Below are 7,586 nucleotides of genomic sequence, written 5' to 3' on the forward strand. Positions count from 1 at the left end.
GACATTCGTGGAATGCAGATGTAGATAAAAACATTATCGCCCCCAGCCACATTCCTCTGTGTGCCTGTCGAAATATAGAATACCTACCTCCTGTGCACATTGAGAGATTGTTGCTGTCCCTGACACAGGAGGGTCTGTGTTAGAATTTTGACACTGTCCAGGAGCTTATTTTAGGGTAAGAGTGGCTTCCTGGAAATACCATTATGTTTTCTATGAAATTTCAACACTCACAAGATGTGAGACCAAACAACAACAACAACAACAACAACAAAAAGGGATTCCTCCATCAGCTATTCCAATATTCCAATCCTATAGGCTTCTTTCTTGCAGCCTGGCTACATAATCATGTTTCACATATCTTAAACCTCAAATCGTCCTCGACCCTGTGCCCCTCTGACACTGCCACCCTCAACCCCCTCCCTGCAGGCCTTGTTCTTCAGAGGTCTTCTCTGTGCACGTCTGCCCCTCCCTCACCAGGCACCTCTGTCTCAGCTCTGCCCCGGGGTGGGATGGGGGTTTTCCCCTGTACATCTCAGGGTCCACCCTCTTCCCCCCCACCTAGCTTCACCTGCTGGGTTCCCCAGCCCAGTGACAACCTCGATCTCCCCAGATCTCAATTTGTAAAACTGAGTGTCCTCACAGATGTGACACTTCCCCATGCTGTGTCATCCCCAAACCTGATGGATGTCCAAATCCTTCACACCTGTCTCCCAGCCGTTCCACGCCCAGGACTAACACCTTCTGTCAGCCATCCCTTTGCTGGCCTGGGTGAGCTTCCTACTCCCATCCTTGAAACCCCCTCCCCCACCCATACTTCACAGCAGCCAGAATGACCTTCCTGAAACCAAGTTAGTGATGTCACCTCCCTCCCTCAATCCTCCACTGGCACCTGGCTGCCTCTAGGAGAACCAAGCTGGCCTTGCCTGCCTCTTGGCCGGATCTCATTGGGCAGTGTCAGCTGAAACTTCCTTTAGACTAAAATCGAATCTCAAATCATAAAATGTTTAACGGGGGGGGGGGGGTAGAGTGAAAAGCAGCAGATCCTCTTTTATTATCCAGGAGATCACTTGCAGAAAATAAAAAGCAAACAAATGTTCCCACTTTTAATAGAATCAAATGTATCAGTTTTTCCTTTTTAGTTAAATGCTTTTCACAGTCTGAGGTCTTCAGGAGTTACTACTGTCTTCCGGTCAGAGTTATGTTTTGTTTCCATATCTAAGATCTTAATCCTTTTGGTGTTGAGTTTTATGATAGATGGAGGTAGGGATTCCATTTCGTCCTTTTTCGTGGGGGATAATAACTCCATTTATTTCATCCCACTCCATTTATTAAATAGTCTCTCCTTTCCCACTTCTTAAATGTCACCTCAGTTGTCTGGCCACTGCTTACACTCCATTCTAGTCCCTCGGTCAGTGGGTCTGCCCCAAGGCCAGTGTTGCCCAGCTGATCACTGTTACTGCGTATATCTGCACGGAAGCTTCTTTTACCAGCATCCTGTCTCCTGTTTGCAGTAGCAAAACCTCCCAAACAGCCCAAATCCCCTTCAAAAGAAGAGAAGATGGATAAGCTGTGCTTTATCCCCACAATGGACTCTGATTCAGCAGTTACAACAAGCGGAACTCTAGCCACGTTCTTGGCAATATATTAAATGAAAAATTGAATTCCCCAAGATTACATACCAGACAATACCCTTCTCATCAAGTTAAAAAGGACCAGAGTAAAAATGTACTTTTTTAGAATACGTAGGGAATGAAATAAAATCCTATGAAAAAGAAAAGCAAGTGAGGGAGAACCCAGGATTCAGGATGAAAGGTCCCTTCCGGTGGGTGAAGACAGGTATCTCCTGGGTCTGGGTTTGTGGGTAATGTGATTACAGATAACTAAGTAAAAGGCATGCGTGAATCATGAGGACATGTGTGATCCAATTCTGAGGTTAGAAAGATAAAATAAAATAAAATAAAAGCTATAGAAATGGGCTTTGAGGAGGTGTGTTGGGTTCTAAATGGCCGGCTCAGTCGGTAGAGCGTGTGCGACTCTTGATCTCGGGGTTGAGAGTTCAAGCCTCCCGTGTGGGGTGTACAGCTTACTTTAAAAAAAAATAATAACAATAAATAAAAAGCTACTCAGAAACTGACAAAGATATTGTAAACACTAGCAGACCCATGTGATAAAAAAAAAAATCATACTTCTGTTTCTTGACACATTCTTTCATTTATTCTGCATATACTGTTGTCAGCATCCCCAGCTGACTTTGTATCTGGCAAAAAGTTACATATGAAAACAATACCCACAGAGTGCCTGGGTGGCTCAGTGGGTTAAAGCCTCTGCCTTTGGCTCAGGTCATGATCCCAGGGTCCTGGGATGGAGCCCCGCATCGGACTCTCTGCTCAGCAGGAAGCCTGCTTCCTCCTCTCTCTCTGCCTGCCTCTCTGCCAACTTGTTATCTCTGTCTGTCAAATAAATAAATAAATCTTTAAAAAAAAGAAAAGAAAAGAAAAGAAAACAATACCCGCGTGTAGTAATGAGTTGCTATAAAGAGTCTTCTTACCATGCCTTTCTCGGAAAGAGCTCGGAGCCCTGTGGGCACCCACTGCCTTACCATTTCCTCCAAAAACAGCCCATGGAAGGTGACTGAGGATGTTTGTCCTTGCTTTGCTTTTTAAAAATTTTTTTGAAGATTTTATTTATTTATTTGAGAGAGAGAGAGATCACAAGCAGGGGCCGAGGGAGAGGGAGAAGCAGACTCCCTGCTAAACAGGGACCCAAACCAGGGCTCGAGCCCAGGACCCAGAGATCATGACCCCAGCTAAAGGCAGACACTTCACTAACAAGGAGCCGCTGTCCTTGCTTTTCGAGGCCCCAGCCTTCAGCCCTCTGCCCATGTGTGAGCTGCCCTACCACTGGCTCCTAAGTTTCCTGAGCCAGATCCCCAGCACTACCCAGAGGGCCTCCTGAGCCCACCAGGGAGCAGCCAAGCCTTCATTTCTATGACCTTAAAGCACCCAGACTGCTTCCAAACTGATCAGGGGGCCTGCGGGACAAAGAGGCCTGGTCGTGGGGGGAGCACCTTTCTCTGAGTAGAAGCTGGGCTCCGGCACGAGATGGGAGGCAGGTGGGGAGAAAAGGAGGGGAAAAGAATTTCTAATTTCCTCGTGAATAAACTGGGTTGGGAAGGAGGGACAAAATGAGTGTGTATAGGAACATGAAGCCCACTCCGGGCAGACAAGGGAGCACCCTTCCCCACCTGCCTCCCTCTCTGAAGATGTGTTTTCCTACAGACCCGTGGTTCTCAGACTTTAGTGGGAGGGGGTTGTTAAAACAGATTTCCGGGCCCCCGTCCCCAGGGTTTCTGTTTCTGTCCACCTGGTGAGAGGTCTGGGAATTTGCATTTCGGACACGTTCCCAGGAGACGCTGCGGCTGCCAAATGGTGGGGCCCACGTGGTCCAGACCATGGGGTCCAGGCCATGGCACATGTGACAAACCATCTGATCCCCTTCCCTAAGAGCCTTCTAAAGGACAGCATTAGAAAAATCTGGAGTCCGGGGACACCTGGTCGCTCAGTCAGTTAAGTGTCTGCCTTCCACTCAGGTCATGATCTCTGGGTCCTGGGTTCAAGTCCCCTGTCGGGCTCCTGCTTCTCCCTTTCCCTGACCCTGCTCACTCGCTCTTTCTCGCAGATAGATAAATAAATAAATAAATAAATAATCTTTAAAAAAATTTTTGGAGTTCGGGTCTCTCCCAGAATTGGGTCCTGCAACAAGGACACGCAGTCTGCCATCCACGGAGGGCTTGTACCCCAGGGGCGAGAAGCCAGTTGTGAGTCCTGGGGAAGCATTCTCCTGCTAGTGTAATGTGGGTGGGAGGCATCACTAATTCATCTCTGGCTCACACTTGCCCAGCAGACACCTGCTTACCCAGAAACATATCCTGAATTGGGCTCAAAGGGCACTTAGAGACCGGGAGTCAGGGCCCTCCTCCAGCACGTCTGTTTGTTCTACTGAAGTCTGAGTCAGGCATCAGGAGCCACCCATGCCGGTGTCCGGTGCAGAGACAAACACCAACAATGAGCCTTTCAGGCCAAAGCAAGGAGCCAGTGTGCCCTACGATCCCAGTTAAGTGAGGCCAGCCTTGGGTTCTGGACTAACACCTTCTCGCGGAGGGTTTGAAACGGAGTGTTTTTACTTCCAGCACTGTCGCTGCAGACTTTGGGGCTCATGGGCCCCTGCGGGCGGAGAACATTTTTTTTTTTTTTTAATTTCTTTGACACAGAGAGATCACAAGTAGGCAGAGAGGCAGCAGAGAGAGGGGAGGAAGCAGGCTCCCCGCAGAGCAGAGAGCCCCACGCGGGACTCTATCCCAGGACCCTGGGATCATGACCTGAGCCGAAAGCAGAGGCTTTAACCCACTGAGCCACCCAGGCGCCCCCCCCAAGGACTTCTAATCTCATACATCAGGCTAACCAAAGTCGCTCCCTGCCAACCAGGAAACAGTTTGACCTGATCTCGCTGCGACAGAGGGAATTAGCATCTGGTGTAGAATAGAACCCTGGCCTTTTGTACATTGGATTTTTCATTCCTGGAAAAACAAGCCCAGAGAAGCTTTATGATCCTAGCACGTAGAAGCCCTGTCTGTTCAAGCTTTTTCCCTTCTCTTTCCTGCCGGCAGGTGAGGACGTTCAACATTTTTCCAACACATCTGAGGCATGCTCCAACAGCATCTTGTTGTGATTTACTGCTTAATTATAACCGTCCCCACATTTGCCTGGGCCCTGTAAAAACACCAGAGTTCTCCCCTTGTCATCCCACATAGGGAGTCATAACTGCAGATTTTTTTTGTTAAGATTTTATTTATTTATTTGCGAGAGAGAGAATGCGCGTGCGTGAACATGAGTGGGGACAGGGCAGAGGGGGAGGGAAAGAGATGCCCCGCTGAGCAAGGAGCCCCAGGCGGGACTCCATCTAGAACCCCGGGATCCTGACCTGAGCCGAAGGCAGATGCTGAACTACCTGAGCTGCCCAGGTGCCCCATAGCTGCAGAGTTCGAGAAAACAATTCTTTATGGCTAATGAATTATTTCTAAAGTGGTACCGAGCCAACCAACCCAAACAAGGATGCAGGAACAAAACAGAGAGGAAAAAAAGAAGGAAACATCATGGCCATGGAGAACAGAGGCTGGGAAGGCCTGAGCTTGGAGGGGATGGCACCTTCTCCAGCTTGGGCCATGGGTGGGTTTTCCATCTACTATCCAGAGACCCCTCGGGCCATCCTATCATGGGGGGGCGGGGAGAGATGAAGAGAGAGACCGAGGGAGAGATGCTTCCTGAAGAGCAGAACACAGGCCAAAACCTGTACTTTCAGACCACAGTGACTTTGACCGTGGAGAAATTAAGGCAGGCATCACCCTGACGCCTAAGAGCCTGGGACTCCTGAGGAGTCACAAGGAGACAGCTGGTTCCAGGGTCCAACATCTCCCGGCTAGAGCATGAAAAGGAGCATCTCGGTTTCAGTTTTGCACAGGAAGCCCAATGTCCATGATCGTGATTTGCAATGACCTCCAGCCTTATTTTAAAGTTCATTTTCCCCTGAAGGTCCCCAGGGCTGTTGAGAGCTGACCCCTTCAACCAACCTCAGGGCAGGTGGGGGAGCCCTTGACCCTCTCCCCATCCAAAAAAACCTGAGGGGTGGCCAGAGAGTTGGTCTGAGGCTTTGAAAGAGTCACAGGAGCGATCATCGTCATTCTGGACTCTTCTAAATCCTCTTTGATCTGAAGATCTCAAAGACCTGCATAAACATTAATTATTCGCACAGCGCTGCTCGGAGGTAAACAGACATTATGATTCTGTTAGCCTTCAACGGATGCTTCCCCTATGTCTGCAGACTGCAGTTTCCATCCCTACTTACTTCAGAAAAAAGGTGATTAATTCCCCCCAGTTGGGAGGGAAAATGGACTTGCCTATTAAGTACCTCATTCTGGGCCAAAATCTGTGGGCCATACAAAGAAATTCTGTATAAAACACAGCTCCTGCCCTCAGGGGGTTCACATTCTTGAAGAGATAAGATGCATACATGTATATAGTGAATAATAATATAAAAATTATTTCAAGACAGGATATGATTTGTGCAGAATGAGAAGTTTTCACTGTGGAGTCTTGTAGTCCAGGAGAGCTTCCTGGAGGAGGAGGATTTGGACCAGACCTCAGATACTCAGTGTGTGAGTGTGTGTGTATGTAAGTGCACACATGTATTCCAGCAGGGGATGAGAGCATGAACAAAGGTCCTGAGGTTGAAACATGCCTGATTTGTTGAGAGGCGAGATAGCTTGATATCACCGCAGCTGGGAGAACACTGAAGGATAAGATTGGAAAGCAAGGTAGGCCACAACCAAACAGTGTAGCTTTAGTAACAAACTCAAGATTTGACTCGGCTATTCCAGAATAAATTGTGTCACTTATTTTTATAAATGATTATAATTTATTTTTATTTTAAAAATTTTTTTTAAATATTTTATTTATTTATTTAACAGAGAGAGAGAGAGATCACAAGTATAGGCAGAGAGGCAGGCAGAGAAGGGGAAGCAAGCCAGGACCCTGAGATCATGACCTGAGCCAAAGGCAGACGCTTAACCCACTGAGCCACCAGGCATCCCTAAAATGTATTTTTATAAGTTATTTTATTTTATTTTAAAGATTTTATTTATTTATTTGACAGACAGAGATCACAAGTAGGCAGAGAGGCAGGCAGAGAGAGAGGAGGAAGCAGGCTCCCTGCTGAGCAAAGAGCCTGATGTGGGGCTCGATCCCAGGACCCTGGGATCATGACCTGAGGCAAAGGCAGAGGCTTTAACCCACTGAGCCACCCAGGTGCCCTATAAGTAATTTTAATATGATAAGTGATATCATCCATTCTGGAATAAAGTAAGCAGGATTAGCAAGTGGCCCATGTAAACAGTTAAAGCTCATGCTAGACACGAAATAATGAAGAAAATGCATGAAATGCATACTTAGTAGAGGAAGAAAATAATAAAGATCCAAGTGAAAATTAATGAAATAGAGGTTAAAAAGACAATAGAAAAGATTGATGACACTAAGAGCCTGTTCGTGGCAAGATAAACCAAGCAAGGGAAGAAAGGAAATGAAATCGATTGCAAAAAACATGCCTCAAGTGGGTTAGAAGAAGCACCTTAGCAAGAAATTGTGGCCCCCAGACTGGAGCGTCAGCATCCCCTGGGAACTTATTACAAATGCTGTTTCTTGGACCCGTCCACAAACCTGTCCAACAGATGCTCCAAACTGGGACACCACCCCCCGCCCTCAGTGACCGATGTGCGCCCAAGTTCGAGAAGTCCTCAGAGAAAATTCGTCAGACAGGTTGGCTCAAACTGAGCAGAATCTCTCCATCTCATCCACACCCTACCTAACTGAGAGAGAAATTGCTGAAAATAGGTGTTTGAATTAGACTTTTTTTTTTTAAATACTGTATTTATTTATTTGACAGAGATCACAAGCAGGCAGAGAGGCAGGCAGAGAGAGAGGAGGAGGTAGGCTCCCGGCGGAGCAGAAAGCTCAACGCAGGGCTCGATCCCAGGA

The sequence above is a fragment of the Mustela putorius genome, unplaced genomic scaffold (assembly GCF_011764305.1).
Source record: "Mustela putorius furo isolate JIRA1106 unplaced genomic scaffold, ASM1176430v1.1 tig00003942_pilon_pilon_pilon, whole genome shotgun sequence".
NCBI lineage: Eukaryota > Metazoa > Chordata > Mammalia > Carnivora > Mustelidae > Mustela > Mustela putorius.